This window comes from Geotrypetes seraphini, chromosome 5 (assembly GCF_902459505.1).
Source record: "Geotrypetes seraphini chromosome 5, aGeoSer1.1, whole genome shotgun sequence".
NCBI classification, from domain to species: Eukaryota; Metazoa; Chordata; class Amphibia; order Gymnophiona; family Dermophiidae; genus Geotrypetes; species Geotrypetes seraphini.
Genome location: NC_047088.1, coordinates 259,891,656 through 259,909,299, shown reverse-complemented (window position 1 = coordinate 259,909,299; position 17,644 = coordinate 259,891,656). Strand labels below are relative to the sequence as shown.

Sequence of the window (17,644 nt, the reverse complement as noted above, 5' to 3'; positions counted from 1 at the left end):
CCATTTCTGAACTGTCTAATGCAACTTCTGGGACATAACGATGAGCCAACGATGACCTATTCACACTTGTAACTAAGGCCTCCTTTTACGAAACTGCGATAGCAGTTTCTAGCGGGGGAGCCGCGTTGAATGGCCTGCGCTGCTCCCAACGCTCTCTATGAGCATCAGGAGCTATCGCAGTTTCATAAAAGAAGGGGTAAGTATTTGAAACTATGACCTAACTGTAGTAATAGTTGTACTGATCTACCTGTACTAACAATTCTATTGAATGTCTGGTCAAACTCAGAGGAGGGAATTTTAATGGTGACACCAGGAAGTATTTCTTCACAGAAAGGGTGGTAGATCACTGGAACAAACTTCCGGTGCAGGTGGTCAAGGCCACCAGCGTTCTCGACTTTAAGAATAAATGGGACATCCATGTGGGGTCCCTACGAGGGTCGAGTTAAGGTACCAGGTCATTAGCACTCAGACCTAATGGGGTGGGTCAGTTGAGTGGGCAGACTTGATGGGCTGTGGCCCTTTTCTGCCGTCATCTTTCTATGTTTCTATGTTTCTAAACTGTCCATTGTAACTTTCTGGGTAACTGACCCAACCTCTTGTAATGGAATCTGGCCTTGAACTGAATAAGTAAAGGCAGAATAGAAAACCTGAGTAACATAACATCACATTAACATAACATACTGTGCCTAAGAAAGCTTTACATTGGCTCCCAATGCAATTTAGAGCAAAATTTAAACTGCCGATGCTTATTTTTAAAACATTGCCTGGCACTGCCCCCATGCATTTTAGGCAAGCACTACGGCTTTGTGAGCCAGTCCACTCCCTTAGATCTGTGGGAATAAGGCAGTGAGTGGTGTTGCCTTTATTAGCAGAAGTCCATTAGTCAGATAACTTGTGACAGTACTGTGTACATCATCGGTCCTCTGTTGTGGGACAGATTACCTAGTAATTTGTGTCTTTTGTCTTCCATGCTTGAATTTGAGAAAAACACTAAAGACACATTTCTTTGTACAAGCACATGCCAGATGATAAAAACGGTGTTAAGAGCTGAGTTTTGGTACTGAATGTGTATTGGGGTATGTCTTTTTTTATCATTTTAGTTATTACCCATTTAGGTAATAAGTGAGATATAAATAAATGAATGAGGGCAGGTAATGATGACCTGCCCTGCAAGACAGCCAGTGCCGCTCCCACCACTCCGTATAGGTAGGGTTACCAGGCGTCCAGATCTACCTGGACATATCCGTCATCCAGACGGCTTTTCAAAACCTGGCACTTTGTCCAGGTTTTGAAAAGCTTCCACCTCGGGATCGCGTCGAAAGGTTGTCAGAGTTGTGCCGATTAGAAGCTCACCCAGGAATGAAAGCTAAGAGTAAGCGTCCCCTCCTGAGGAAGCCATCATAAGGCGAAACTTGAGTCGAGGGGCCAGCTCGGAGGGCTTTCCACCCAGTTAAATATCTCTTACCAAGCACGGGTATCCAGTATTGACACCATCCTTATCAAAGCCTATATAACAAGATAAGTACATCAGCTAATTAAAAGAATTATCATATCAATAATAAGGAAAAGGAGGTGAGACTTGATATAGCAGTGATGGTCCCGTGAAAATCCGTGAATTGAATGTTTCACAATTTCATGAGGTTAAGGGTCTGAACTTATCAAATTCATATAGAAAAAGCATCTATTGAAAAGCAAGTTAAACATTATAGTAAAATATTCTGTGATATAAATTGATGAGATTCATGCAGTAATCACAGTGTCATATAGACAATTTTAAATTGAATATAACTAAAATTGAATGCAAAGAAGTGCAGAATAATGCATTTGGGAATTAGAAATTGGAAGGAGCTGTATGTGCTGGGAGGAGAGAGGCTGATATGCACGGATGGGGAGAGGGACCTTGGGGTGATAATGTCTGAAGATCTAAAGGCGAAGAAACAGTGTGACAAGAAGGCTGCTGGGCTTGTATAAAGAGAGGCATAGACAGAAGAAGGAAGAAGGTGTTGATGCCCCTGTACAGGTCATTGGTGAGGCCACACTTGGAGTATTGTGTTCAGTTTCGGAGACCGTATCTGGCGGAGGACATAAGAAGGTTTGAAGCGGTCCAGAGGAGGGTGATGAAAATGGTAGAAGGTTTGTGCCAAAAGACGTATGAGTAGAGACTGGAAGCCCTGAATATGTACACCCTAGATGAAAGGAGGGACAAGGGAGATATGATTCAGATGTTCAAATACTTAAAAGGTATTAACGTAGAACAAAATCTTTTCCAGTTAAAGGAAAATAGTAAACCAGAGGATGTAATTTGAGGTTGAGGGGTGGTAGACTCATGAGCAATGTAAGGAAATTCTTCAATACGGAGAGGATGGTGGATGCATGGAATGTGCTCCCGAGGGAGGTGGTGGAGAGGAAAATGGTGACAGAATTCAAAAAAGCATGGGATGAACACAGAGGATCTCGAATCAGAAAAAATTAAGGCCAGTACTGAGCAGACTTGCACGGTCTAGGTGGACTTTGCAGTCTATGACCCAGAAATAGCAAAGAAGAGACAAGTTAATTTAATCATGCATTTTTTTTTAATGGGTATAACTTATGGGCACACTGGATGGACTGTTCAGGTCTTTATCCGCCGTCATTTACTATGTTACTATGTTATTATGTCTATATATGGCTGTTTGGTTGAAGATGGGCTAGGGAGGGCTTCGATGGCTGGGATGGTTTAGATGGGCTAGAGTGAGCTTTGATGGAGATTTCAGTAGATGGAACCTAAGCATAGAACTGGGCAGAGCTTTAGGTTGTGGCCCAGCAATAGCTAAAATGAAGGAAAATCTAAATTAAGTTAGTAATTTAAAGAGTGGGTAGTGTTGGGCAGACTGGATGGACCATTCGGGTCTTTATCTGCTCTCATCTACTATGTTACTATGTATGTTAATGCCCGAACGCAGCTTAGTGTATGAGCCCCTAAGATTTGCAAGGAATCTGTCCACTTCCAGGGTTAAAAAAATATATTCAACTTTTAAATTCTATTCTAGACAGCAGAGAAGAAACCACAGAGACAAAAAGCCTGGAGGCGCTTGAAATGTACACTTTTAAGTTAGACAAGTGAAATTGGAAGTTGCATTTTCAAATTTTGAAATAGAGAATGTGGTACTGCTTGAGCCTTCCTTTCTTACAATTATCAGTACCAGCTCCCTCTCATTTGATGGATATGAAAGGCATTGCCCAAGGCTGGGTATTTAAACTGAAACAGCCACATTTCTGTCACCATTATATTATCATAATAGCTTTGAGGCCTACGAGAGCTGGCAAGGCCTGTCAGGCTTTGGAACTGCAGGCAGTTTCTACATTATGTATTGTTTATGGAAAAACAGGCCCTAAAATTCAATTTTTGTAGCCAACGCTAGTGACCTTAGGAATTCATGTGTGTTATATCCAGTCCACTGTTTACTACCATTTTTAATGGCTGTTTCCATGGCTCTACCTTAACTATGAATAATTATAGCCTTATCCTTCCAACAATTTAAGAATCCTTTTTGCTTAGAATGGCCGCAGAGCAACAACCGAGATACTTCAGTACAATAATTTTCCATAAAGCATATTGTAGGATAGAAAGGGTACAGGAATAATGGCTTTAGGATGTTAGTGTTGGCCCGTAATCTCATGGTTTGGAAAATCTCTCAACCTTGGATTTTATGTAAAAATGAACAGATTACCTAGGGGAACAGAGAACTTCTGAAACTCCCAATACTATCAAACACAGGAAAACCCTTCTTGCTAAAGAGAGATGCTCTATACCGGTGGTTCCCAACCCTGTCCTGGAGGAGCACCAGCCAGTTGGGTTTTCAGGATAACCCTAATGAATATGCATTGGGCAGATTTGCATGTCTGTCACCTCCATTATATGCAAATCTGCTCCATACATATTCATTAGGGCTATCCCAAAAATCCGACTGGCTGGTGGTCCTCCAGGACAGGGTTGGGAATCGCTGCTCTGCACAGCTATCTTAAAGCTAGGCACAAATGCACTGTCGGCTTGGTGAATAGGATTCTGTCCAGTGCACAGTATTTTGTTGCGTGTTTTCGCATTTCAGCAGTACCGGACCCCGGAAGAAGGTTGTTTCACAACCGAAATACGGCCCACTTCGCGAACAAAATCCACACTCTAAAACTGTCTCTTTCAGCTCACAGCCCCGATCCCCCACTCAACCTACGCGCAGCAGACACAGAAGGTTCAATAGCCGACATGTCCTGGACCTCCTTTGTAAATCCTGACTGGAATCTATTCCTCGAACTTTATTCTAAATACGCCAATTCCAACTGCCTATTAGACACTTGTCCTCCCACCATCATGAAATGCGCCCCCCCATCATTCAAAGCAGAACTCTTCAATTGGGTATCTCTATGCCTGTCCACTGGACACTTCCCGTCCGAACTTGGCCACATCCTCATTTCCCCTATCCCTAAACAACCCAAGGAGCCAATCTCTTCCATCACCAACTACAGACCCATCGCCAACATACCACTCTTCCAAAAACTCATGGAAGGTCTTGTCAACAACAACCTTACGAATTACCTCGACAAGTACAATATTCTTCATGACTCCCAGTCCGGTTTCCGCCCAAATCATAGCACCGAAACCGTCCTAGCTGCCCTGACAAATTACCTCCTCCACCTGTGCTCACTGGGTAAAAGCGCCCTGATACTTCAATTCGATTTGAGTAGTGCCTTCGACCTGGTCGACCACGACATTATGCTCAACTGCCTTGACTCCATTGGCATCTCCGGTCAGGTAATAGATTGGTTCACAGGCTTCCTAACCAACCGTACCTACCAGGTCCACAGTAATGGAGCCTTCTCCCACCACTGGCGTAACCCTTGTGGAGTCCCACAAGGCTCTCCCCTATCCCCCTCCCTATTCAATATTTACTTGACCCCTCTGGCACGAAGCCTAGCAAACTCTAACCTAAAATCGTTCATATATGCAGATGACATCACCATCATTGTTCCCATTACCTCACTCACTCCAGAAACGGAAAAACTCATCACATCTATCCTCACCAAGTTAGAACTGTGGACCTCAAAACTCAAATTAAAATTGAACTCTGAAAAAACCAAAATCTTCCTAGCGAGTCCCAACCACAAATTAACAAACACTTCCCTCAGATTGAATGGGCTAGATTACCCTATCTTACCCACCATAAAAATCCTTGGAGTCATCCTGGACCGCACCCTAACCTTCGATGACCATACCAGTGCCCAGGTGAAAAAATGTTTCTGTACCCTCTGGAAACTGCGCACCATCAAACGTTACTTCGACCACCAAGCCTTCCGTCTACTCGTCCAATCTCTGGTATTAAGCATATTAGACTACTGCAACATTATTTACCTGGGATCCTATAAAAATACCATCAAACGTCTTAGAACAGTCCAAAATGCGGCCGTCCGCCTCATCTATGATCTCAAAAAATACGACCATGTTAGCCCCTACTACACCAAACTCCATTGGCTCCCAGTAGAGGCAAGGATCATCTTTAAGTTCGCCTGCCTCTGTTTCAAAACTCTAACAGGATCTTCCCCAATCTACTTGTCTGAGCACCTTGAAATAGCAGGCCCCTCTCGCACACGAAACGCCCACCTATTCACCTTTCCCTCCCTAAAAGGCTGCCTCTACAAGAGATTCACTGATAGAACCCTAGCATTCCAAGCGGGCAAATGGAACAATTGCCTTACCGCCCTCATCTCCAACTCTCCACCCTACCACCTGTTCAGGAAGTCACTAAAAACCTACCTCTTCGACAAATTCCGCTAACGCTGCCTTCCCCCCTTCCCTGCACCCTCCTGACCTCGACATGCCTCCATTCCCTCTGACTACGCCCCCCTCCCAAGCCACTATGGCCTCTCTTTCTCAAGCTCTGTTTTATCTAATTGCCCTGCCTTTTCATAGCCTCATATTTAACATCACTGTAAATGTACCACCGCTTTAACATGGAACATCGCTGTATACGTACAGTCTCTTCTTTAGTATATGCCTTTTTATTACTGCTATTTATGTAACATCTTTGTAAATGTAATAACACTGTAATATGTATCATCGCTGTAAATGTACAGTCTCTTCTATTGTTAACCGCATTGAACTTCCATGGTATTGCGGGATACAAGAATAAAGTTATTATTATTATTATTATTATTATGCCATGATTTATATACAGTGTTTGTTCAAGTTATTGGATATTTTAGCACCTTGTTCAAATAAAGTTTCTATCATGATCATCAGTTCCACAGTTTTTGCTTCTCTGCTTTGACTTTGTTTCTGTGGAAATACTGTGGTGGACTTTGCTTACTTTTCCCTTTTAAAGCTAGGCAGAACATAAAGAACATAAGACTAACCTTACTGGGTCAGACCAAGTAGCCCTTACTCAGGTTGGCCAATCCAGGTCCCTAGTACCTGGCCAAAACCCAAGGAGTAGCAACATTCCATCCAGAATCTCAAAGAATTCTGGAATCCCAGAGAGTAACAAGATTCTAGAATCCCAAAGAGTAGCAACATTCCATCCAGAATCTCAAAGAATAGCAAGATTCCGGAATCCCAGAGAGTAACAAGATTCTAGAATCCCAAAGAGTAGCAACATTCCATGCTACTGATCCAGGGAAAGCAGTGGCTTCCCCCATGTCTTTCTCAATAACAGACTATGGACCTTTCCTCCAGGAACTTGTCCAAACCTTTCTTAAAACCAGCTACGTTATCCATTCTTACCACGACCTCTGGCAACGCGTTCCAGAGCTTAACTATTCTCTGAGTGAAAAAAAATTTCCCCCTTTTAAAAGTATTTCAGTGTAATTTCATCAAGTGTCCCCCTAGTCTTTGTAATTTTTGACGGAGTGAAACATTGATCCACTTGTACCCATTCTATGTCCCCTCAGTCGTCTCTTTTCCAAGCTGAAGAGCATTTACTTCCCACAGGGAAATTGTTCCCTGCAGCACAAAATGATCAGCTCTGGAAACTGATCTTTGTATCTGCTTCAACTGCATTCCAGATGCCTCAATGACCCTAAAACCTAATTTTCTAGCTAAGAACGTTTGTCCACAGAGGAACCTAGATTTTTGTCTAAAGAAGAGGAAGGTGAGGGGGTAAGGAATGAGAAGAAAGGAAGAAGACAGTAAAGGGGGGAAAAAAAGCTGCAATAAACTTTTTTTTTCAGAGAAAGATGCCTGATAAAGACCTTGAGACCCATCTAGTCTAGACAGAGAAACATAACGAAATAAAGACACACAGATAATGAGAGTAGGCGATGGGAATATAAAAAAACGCTACAAAGATACATGGAAAGAGAAGGTGAGAGAGGAGATGAGGGAGTGGGGGCAAAAGACAGGGTCACAGACATTTCTATCCTGTTCTTCCAAATTTAACTACGTCTCACTGAGGGCAAAGAGTAGCCTTGGAAGTATGCACAAAGATAGTTTAAAAAGACCCAAAATTCAAAGAATTCTGGTAGATAGAGGAGGCAAAATGCATGAAGGCCTTTGTGGAATGACAGATACAAGAATAAGAACACTGGAAAATGGACAAGTTCATATCACGATTTCTTGAATGTCTCTCAAAAATAAAATATATATACCGGACAAAATTAAGGGGTGCTTTTACTAAGGCACACTGGCTGTTTTAGCGCACGCCTTAGTAAAAGGACCCCTAAGAGCAAAATAGAAACAAGATGAAAAGTGACCGTTTACCGCGTGGCAAAGTGGCCCACTTCCCCTGAATGACGGCTCAGTGAGGAAAGACCTAGTGTAACCCCTCCCTCTTTGATTATCAATTCTCACTCTCTTCGCCTTCTGTAGTCGGGTTACCTTATAAGTCAAAGTGAGAATGTTTCTAAAAAGAGGGAAAAGTTAGCATAAAATATAAAATCTACCCTAAATAAAAGATACTGGGTGAACAATAAATGAAACCCTTGAAACAAATACAGGTTCTAAAAGATTTTGTTAAGTTTATTTTTACAAATCTAACACAATGTATATATCTATATAACTTTAGAACAAGTTTCCATATAAAATCTTTCTCGAAGAATTTAGTTCTTTGAAATAATTTTTTTCTCACAGGGTCCAGGTGTTCTTTTTTTCTGTAGAGCCGTTGGGTACCAGCGCTTCTTCTTTTCAGGAGATTCAGCTTCAACCTACTCCCTAACTAAAAAAAATAAAAAACAAAGGAAGCAAAACCCTATGACACTTTGAAATTTATATTTGTTTCTTTACTTTTGACTAGCTACCAGAGAAAAAAATGGCTAATTAAAATTTCCCTAAACTTTTTCCCACCCACAATGCATCTTAATCTATAGGCTTATCTCCAAGGTTATAAATCAAATGGTTAAACCAAAATATTTTAGTGACAGAATTTACTCCAATTCACAACTGGTTTTTATAAATAACCAGAACTCATCAATAAATGTTTCCTCAGCACTACTTCTTACAACGTCAAAAAGATACTTTCTATCCTGTTTTCTTAATGTTAATCAGGACAAAATTAATTTAACTGTTACTACATTTCATTTAAATACAAGAGCTCTGCACATCAACACAAAAGTGACAGAGAATCACTGTATGACATAACCAAACACAGCCCTTGCCACAAAGATAGGCCAGACTTGAACTTAGTTAATTAACATTAGCCAAAAATCCACTATAAAATTAAAAAAATTTTTTTTTCTATTCTCAGGCAACCAAGACCAACCTGTCTTCCAGACTGATAACCACCCAACTGCTCTCCCTGTCCCCAGCACTCCCGACTTCTCCATGAGGTCATCAGACTTGTTGCAGACCTCAGCAGTCTAGAAGTCCATCAAACTCCTGTTGTACAGAACAACTTGAAAAATTGAAGGTGAACAAAGCTACGGGACCGGAAGGGATCCATCCCAGGATATTGAGGGAACTCCGAGAGGTTCTGGTGGGTCACGGTACTACTCAAAAGGGTCCAGAGAAGAGTGACTAAGATGGTTAAGGGGTTGGAGGAGCTACCGTATAGTGAAAGATTAGAGAAACTGGGCCTCTTTTCCCTCGAACAGAGGAGATTGAGAGGGGACATGATCGAAACATTCAAGGTACTGAAGGGGATAGACTTAGTAGATAAGGATAGGTTGTTCACCCTCTCCAAGGTAGGGAGAACAAGAGGGCACTCTCTAAAGTTGAAAGGGGATAGATTCTGTACAAACGTAGGGAAGTTCTTCTTCACCGAGAGAACGCTCTTCCAGAGGCTGTTATAGGGGAAAACACCCTCCAGGGATTCAAGACAAAGTAGATAAAGACAGATTGTTCACCCTCTCCAAGGTGGAGAGAATGAGAGGACACTCTCTAAAGTTAAAAGGGGATAGATTCGGTACAAACGTAAGGAAGTTCTTCTTCACCCAGAGAGTGGTAGAAAGCTGGAACGCTCTTCTGGAGGCTGTTATAGGGGAAAACACCCTCTAGGGATTCAAGACAAAGTTAGACAAGTTCCTGCTGAACAAGAACGTGCGCTGGTAGGGCTAGTCTCAGTTAGGGTGCTGGTCTTTGACCAGAGGGCTGCCGCGTGAGCGGACTGCTGGGCATGATGGACCACTGGTCTGACCCAGCAGCGGCAATTCTTATGTTCTTATGTTCTTATGTTAATCAGTCATGCAAACACACCATTAGCTTTGCTGGACAACAACAACAAAAAAAACTTTTAACTTTAAAATATTAGAGGGGAAAAAAAACCCTCCGTCAGGTCTCTCCTGCCCTGGGTCAACTATAACACATTTATTTTGTAACCCATTGTTACATTAGTAAAGTTTGTCTCATCAAGGTGGCTGCAGCTGTGAGCCACGTGTTGTGTGTGCGTCGTATCAGACAGACAGACAGCTGTCCCTTCCCGAGACATGCTATTGCTTGAGTAAAAACACATCTAAAAAAAAAAGCTAAATCAATTCATAAAGTCCTCAAATAGTTTCTTATCTCTAGTCCTTAAATTCAAAGCAAGATCCTTTACACATCTCCCTCGTTATTCGCGGGGGATAGGGGCAGAGCCGCAGCACGAATAGGGAAATACCGCGAATATCCGGCTCTGACCCACCCCCGCCTCCCTCCCACCTTCCCCCAGCATCCCGACCTTACCTGGTGGTCTAGCGGGCTTTCGCGGCAGGAGCAATCTTCCTACGCTCCTGCCTCGTGCAGATCGCCAAAATATGGTGAAAAGAACATAAGAATTGCCGCTGCTGGGTCAGACCAGTGGTCCATTGTGCCCAGCAGTCCGCTCGCACGGCAGCCCTTAGGTTAAAGACCAGAGTCCTGATTAAATCTAGCCTTACTTGTGTACATTCCGGTTCAGAAGGAACTTTTCTAACCTTGTCTTGAATCCCTAGAGGGTGTTTTCCCCTATAACAGCCACTGGAAGAGCGTTCCAGCTCTCTACCACTCTCTGGGTGAAGAAGAACTTCCTTACGTTTGTACGGAATCTATCCCCTTTCAACTTTAGAGTGCTCTCTCGTTCTCTCTACTTTGGAGAGGGTGAACAATCTGTCTTTATCTACTTTGTCTTGAATCCCTGGAGGGTGTTTTCCCCTATAACAGCCACTGGAAGAGCGTTCCAGATTTCTACCACTCTCTGGGTGAAGAAGAACTTCTTTACGTTTGTACGGAATCTATCCCCTTTCAACTTTAGAGTGCTCTCTCGTTCTCTCTACTTTGGAGAGGGTGAACAATCTGTCTTTATCTACTTTGTCTTGAATCCCTGGAGGGTGTTTTCCCCTATAACAGCCACTGGAAGAGCGTTCCAGTTTTCTACCACTCTCTGGGTGAAGAAGAACTTCCTTACGTTTGTACGGAATCTATCCCCTTTCAACTTTAGAGTGCTCTCTCGTTCTCTCTACTTTGGAGAGGGTGAACAATCTGTCTTTATCTACTTTGTCTTGAATCCCTGGAGGGTGTTTTCCCCTATAACAGCCTCCGGAAGAGCGTTCCAGATTTCTACCACTCTCTGGGTGAAGAAGAACTTCCTTATGTTTGTACGGAATCTATCCCCTTTCAACTTTAGAGAGTGCCCTGTCGTTCTCCCTACCTTTGAGAGGGTGAACAACCTGTCTTTATCTACTAAGTGCATTCCCTTCAGTATTTTGAATGTTTCGATCATGTCCCCTCTCAGTCTTCTCTTTTCAACAAGGCGCCTTAGGGTCCAAATTCTGTAACCAGCGCCTAAAGTTTAGGCAACTATTTCGGAAGCGCCCACCTAGCTAGGCGCCTATCTAAATTGAATAACAAGCTCAATTGAGTTTTTTAATCATCGCTGATTGAAACGTAGGCGCCTAACAAGAAAGCGTGATTCTGTAACAAGGCGCCTCTAAAAATTTAGGCGGCCTTCAAAAAAATAGGCGCTATGCATGTTAGGCGTGGGCGTGGCTACATGTTAGCACCTTCTTGCTTAAGCGCTCAGCTAGGCGCCTAACTTTTAGTCGGGCCTAAAGCTGGCCTATTTAATGGGCGCCTCCAAAATAGGTTCCGCTCAGCGTGATTCATTAAACAGCACCCAATTTTACTTGAATCGCGCTGAACAGTGTCTAATTAGGCGCCTAACTTTTGGGCGCATCTTATAGAATTTGCCCTTAGGTGCCTATAATGTAGGCCTCTAAAACCCTGGCTTATACCACTACAAGTACTTAAGTTTTAAGTTAGGCGCCGCTGAGCACAATTCTGTAACGGGCGCCTAAGTGCCTCAGCTCAATGTGCGGCGGCGGTTAAGAAAGCAAATAAAATGTTGGGAATGACCAGGAAAGGAATGGAAAAAAAAAAGATGAAAATGTTATAATGCCCTTGTATCGCTCTGTAGTACGGCCGCACCTCAAATACAGTGTGTGGTTCTGGTCGCCATATCTCAAAAAAGATATAGCAGAATTAGAGAAGGGCGGCGAAAATGATAAAAGGGATGGAATGGCTTCCCTATGAGGAAAGGCTAATGTGGCTGGGGCTCTTCAGCTTGGAGAAGAGACAGCTCAGGGGTGATATGATAGAGGTCTATAACATACTGAGTGGAGTGGAAAGGGTAGATATGAATCGCTGTTCACTTTTTCCAAAATTACTAGGACTAGGGGGCCATGCAATGGAGCTACTAAGTAGTAGATTTAAAACAAACCGGAGAAAATATTTCTTCACACGACGTGTAATTAAACTCTGAAATTCATTGCAGGAAAATGTGGTGGAATCTGTTAACTTAGCAGGGTTTAAAAAAAGGTTTGGATAATTTCCTAAGAGAGAAGTCCATTGGCCATTATTGAGATGGCTTGGGGAAATCCACAGCTTATTCCTAGGATAAACAGCATAAAATCTGTTTTACTACTTGGGATCTAGCTAGGTACTTGGGACCTGGGTTGGCCACTGTTGGAAACAAGATACTGGGCTTGAAGGACCTAAATTCTGTCCCAGTATGGCATGTTCTTATATATATCTAATATAATAAAACCCTAAGTGCACATGCGCACTGTTACCTGCGTGTTCCATTTTCTATGAGCTGTAGGTCTCCGGCAGGTAAGAGTGCGCAGGCGCGCTTAAGATTCTGTTTTCCGTGCTGTTGTTCGGTTTGGCCCTGCTCGCCGTGCCGTACTGTATTTTTAAGTTGAAAGACGCGGCGGTGGCTCCTCTCACGATCCCCACCTGCGTCGGACTTCCGATGCAGGTGGGATCATGAGAGGAGCTGCCGCCGCATTTTTCAACTAAAAAATACACTAAGGAAAGGCACGCAGGGAGCAGGCTTCAAAAATCCCAAAGGTGAGCAAATCCACTGCCCGACAGAGGGCTCCGTTTTGAAGCTGTGGCTCTCATTGAACTGCCAGTTGGCCGTTCTCCCTTGCTGGAGTTATTTTTCAGTTTACAGGTGCTGCCGCGGCTCCTCTCATGAGCCACACCTGCATCAGAGAAGACTTCCGATGCAGGCGGGGATCGTTAGAGGAGCCGCGGCGGCACCTTTAAACTTAAAAATAACTCCGGCAAGGGAGCCGGCCAGACCGCGAGACGAGTAGGGTGATGGAGAAATCCTGCTGTTTCACAGGAAATGGAGGGGGAGGGAATGCTGTGGCTGCTGCACAGGGAAGTGGGGGGAGGGGATGGAAAAAATGCTGCTGCACAGGAAAAATGGAGGGGAGGGAATGCTGCTTCGGCTTTTGCATAGGGAAGTGGGGGGGAGGGAAAAATGCTGCTGCACAAGGAAATGGAGGGGGAGGGAATGCTGCTTTGGCTTCTGCACAGGGAAGTGGGGGGAGGGAAAAAATGCTACTGCACAGGGAAATGGAGGGGGAGGGAATGCTGTGGCTGCTGCACAGGGAAGTGAGGGGGAAGGAAAAAAATGCTGCTGAACAGGGAAATGGAGGGGGAGGGAATGCTGCTTCGGCTTCTGAACAAGGAAGTGGGAGGGAGGGAAAAATGCTGCTACACAGGGAAATGGAGGGGGAGGGAATGCTGCTTCGGCTTCTGCACAGGGAAGTGGGGGGAGGGAAAAAATGCTGCTGCACAGGGAAATGGAGGAAAAGGGAATGCTGTGGCTGCTGCACAGGGAAGTAGGGAGGGAAACAGAAAGAAAGGAAGAAAAACACAGGGGCCAGGAGAGAGACAGAAAGACAGACAGACAAAGGGGGCCAGGGAGTGAGACAGGCAGAAAGAAAGACAGCGGAGAGGGAGAGAGACAGAAAGAAAAAGACAGGGGTAGGGAGAGAGACAGAAAGAAAGACAGGCATATATTCTAGCACCTGTTGATGTAACGGGCTTACCGTATTTTCACGCAGATAACGCGCACCCGTGTATAACGCGCACACGGGTATAGCGCGCAGAAACCACGATTTTATGTATAAAAACTTTTGTATACCGCGCTCACGGGTATAACGCGCATGCTGCCCGACTGTCCTTTCGCCCGCCCCGACTCTCCTCTGGCCACCCCGACTCTCCTTTCGCCCTCCCCGACTCTCCGTGCGCTGTCCCGACTCTCCGTTTACCCGCTCTGCCCCCCCCCGGCAGGACCGCTCGCACCCCCACCCCGAACGACCGCTCGCACGCGCTCCCACCCGCACCCGCATCCACGATCGGAGCAAGAGGGAGCCCAAGCCCTCTTGCCTGGCCGACTCCCCGACAATATCGGGCCAGGAGGGAGCCCAAACCCTCCTGGCCACGGCGACCCCCTACCCCCACCCCGCACTACATTACGGGCAGGAGGGATCCCAGGCCCTCCTGCCCTCGACGCAAACCCCCCTCCCTCCAACGACCGCCCCCCCAAGAACCTCCGATCGCCCCCCCAGCCCCCCAGCCCCCAGACGGGAGCCAAAACCGCCTGTCCGGCAGGCAGCCAACGACGGAATGAGGCCGGATTGGCCCATCCGTCCCAAAGCTCCGCCTACTGGTGGGGCCTAAGGCGCGTGGGCCAATCAGAATAGGCCCTGGAGCCTTAGGTCCCACCTGGGGGCGCGGCCTGAGGCACATGGTCGGGTTGGGCCCATGTGCCTCAGGCCGCGCCCCCAGGTGGGACCTAAGGCTTCCAGGGCCTATTCTGATTGGCCCACGCGCCTTAGGCTCCACCAGTAGGCAGAGCTTTGGGACGGATGGGCCAATCCGGCCTCATTCCGTCGTTGGCTGCCTGCCGGACAGGCGGTTTTGGCTCCCGTCTGGGGGGCTGGGGGGGCAGTCGGAGGTTCTTGGGGGGGGGCGGTCGTTGGAGGGAGGGGGGTTTGCGTCGAGGGCAGGAGGGCCTGGGATCCCTCCTGCCCGTAATGTAGTGCGGGGTGGGGGTAGGGGGTCGCCGTGGCCAGGAGGGTTTGGGCTCCCTCCTGGCCCGATATTGTCGGGGAGTCGGCCGGGCAAGAGGGCTTGGGCTCCCTCTTGCTCCGATCGTGGATGCGGGTGCGGGTGGGAGCGCGTGCGAGCGGTCGTTCGGGGTGGGGGTGCGAGCGGTCCTGCTGGGGGGGGTGAATCGGGCATCGGGCGGGGTGGGAACTATGTAGAAAAACTTTTGTATACCGCGCTCACGCGTATAACGCGCGAGGGGTATGCGCGGTAGGTAAAAACGTGTATAACGCGCGCGTTATATGCGTGAAAATACGGTACAGACTAGTAAAAAATAATTTTAAAGCAACTGGACTGCTTGATGTATGAAGTAAGAAAGATTAACCATGGGTTAATCTGGAAGTGACATCATATCATGGAATGGAATATCTGTTTTATATTGGTGTAATATACAGTACAGACCTCCTTTATAGGTATACATGTATACCCTAGAGCAGGGGTGTCCAATGTCGGTCCTCGAGGGCCGCAGTCCAGTCAGATTTTCAGGATTTCCCCAATGAATATACATGAGGTTTATTTGCATGCACTGCTTTCATTGTATGCTAATAGATCTCATGCATATTCATTGGGGAAATCCTGAAAACCCGACTGGATTGCGGCCCTCGAGGACCAACATTGGACACCCCTGCCCTAGAGGAAAGGAGAGACAGGGGAGATATGATTCAGACGTTCAAATACTTGAAGGGTATTAACGTAGAACATAATCTTTTCCAGAGAAAGGAAAATGGTAAAACCAGAGGACATAATTTGAGGTTGAGGGGTGGTAGATTCAAAGGCAATGTTAGGAAATTCTACTGTACGGAGAGGGTGGTGGATGCCTGGAATGCGCTCCCTAGAGAGGTGGTGGAGAGGAAAACGGTGACTGAGTTCAAAGAAGTGTGGGATGAACACAGAGGATCTAGAATCAGAAAATAATATTAAATATTGAACTAAGGCCAGTACTGGGCAGACTTGCACGGTCTGTATATGGCCGTTTGGGGGAGGATGGGCTGGAGAGGGCTTCAATGGCTGGGAGGGTGTAGATGGGCTGGAGTAGGTTTTGACGGAGATTTCAGCAGTTGGAACCCAAACACAGTACCGGGTAGAGCTTTGGATTCTTGCCTAGAAATAGCTAAGAAGAAAAAATTTAAATTGAATCAGGTTGGGCAGACTGGGTGGACCATTCGGGTCTTTATCTGCCGTCATCTACTATGTTACTATGTAAAAAACAATATATAGATTTCATTGAAGACTTTCAGAAAATTGCAATGAAAGAGGAAGTGCAATTGATAGGTGATTCCAATTTGTCAGATATTGATTGGAGCATCCCAGCTTTGGAGCCACCTAGAAGGAAGTAGGTTCTGTATTTGAGGCAGGGAATCAACTGGAATGGAACCCAGGTAGGAGGAAATGGAATTCATCTAGTGCTACAACTTGTGGAGAGTATTTATGACGGAAGTCCAAAATAGAGGTATCAGAAGACAAGAAGACAAGCAAATCCCAAATACAATCAAATTAGATCTTTATTATTCTCAATAAAAGTTTAACCGTGGGCCACGGTTTGCTCAAACTTTGATAAGCCACACGTTGATGCCTGCAGATGCTAAAAGGAAGATCTGCTCATTTGTGCTGAGTCATAACGTATGTTATCAGCGTGTAAATTACTATTATTTGAGTAAAACCCCTGATGTAGCCCACATTTGGGAGAAACGTAGCCCACATCGGGTAACCATTTATTGAGAATAGTAAAGATTTATTCTGGTTCTCCAGTATTTATGATGTCATAATAGGTAATCGCCTATGGAACAAAAACTAGAAGGATGCTAGGGTGCATAGGGAGAGGTATGGCCAGTAGGAAAAAGGAGGTATTGATGCCCCTGTATAAGACTCTGGCGAGACCTCATTTAGAATATTGTGTACAATTCTGGAGGCTACTAAAATGGTATGTGGTCTTCGTCATATGGCTTATGGGGACAGACTTAAAGATCTCACGCTGTATACTTTGGAGGAAAGGCGGGCAAGGGGAGATATGATAGAGACGTTTAAATACCTACGTGGATCCAGACAACACTTGGGATAATGGTCAAAATTCTCAAAAATCCTTGCAGTATAAAATCGGCGCCATGTGTGATTCTATATAGCGTGTGCACCCATTATAGAACTGATTCCCCCATCTAACTTTTGGCACTGGAAACATGACGGCAGTTAAAGGCCAAATGGCCCATCTAGTTAGGCGTGCTGAGACAGTTTCGGTACGAATGCATGTGACTTTTTGGAATGCCCTTGCCACACTCATGCCTCTCCCATAGCCACACCTGCTGTTGAGTTACATTCTATAAGGGTTAGGCGCCATGCCTCATAGTATAGTGCGCTGTCAGATGAACACACAAATTTTAATGGGCTGTTAGCAGCCAGATATTAATGTTAATTGGCTCTAGCCAATTAATTTGTGCATGCATCTCAGAAGTGCACCCAAATTTAAGCAGACAAATCGAGGTGCCATGTATAGAATATGGAAATGATACGTGATCTCAGTCGCTCAAGTTTGCATTCTACTCTGGTGCCGATGCAGAAAGTAGGGCTTTAGAGCTGCTGATCGCACGCGGGATTCACGCAAAACAAATTGCTGTGGGATGCAGTTAATCAACGAGCGTGTGGATTGCCGTCACTGTTTAACACAGCAGAAATCCACAGCTCATTGACAGATGCCCCTCTCCCTGCCAGCGCCTGAGCCATGATTGGCTCAGGCATTGACAGAAAAGATGATATTTTTTTAAAAAAATGTCAAATGCCCCCTCCCATCCTTCCAGAACAACATCCCTGGCAGTCTAGTGGTTCTCCACC

At 45.3% G+C, this 17,644-nt stretch overlaps 1 long non-coding RNA gene across 2 annotated transcripts in view; it reads left to right on the top strand.

Annotated features, from left to right (window-relative positions):
- The window catches only part of LOC117361536, a 260,260-nt gene that overhangs the window by 103,910 nt on the left and 138,706 nt on the right, over positions 1-17,644 (top strand). For both annotated transcript variants that reach the window (XR_004539679.1, XR_004539680.1), the window contains exon 2: positions 8,709-8,870. This is a non-coding gene — a long non-coding RNA (uncharacterized LOC117361536). The remainder of the gene's footprint in view (positions 1-8,708; positions 8,871-17,644) is intronic.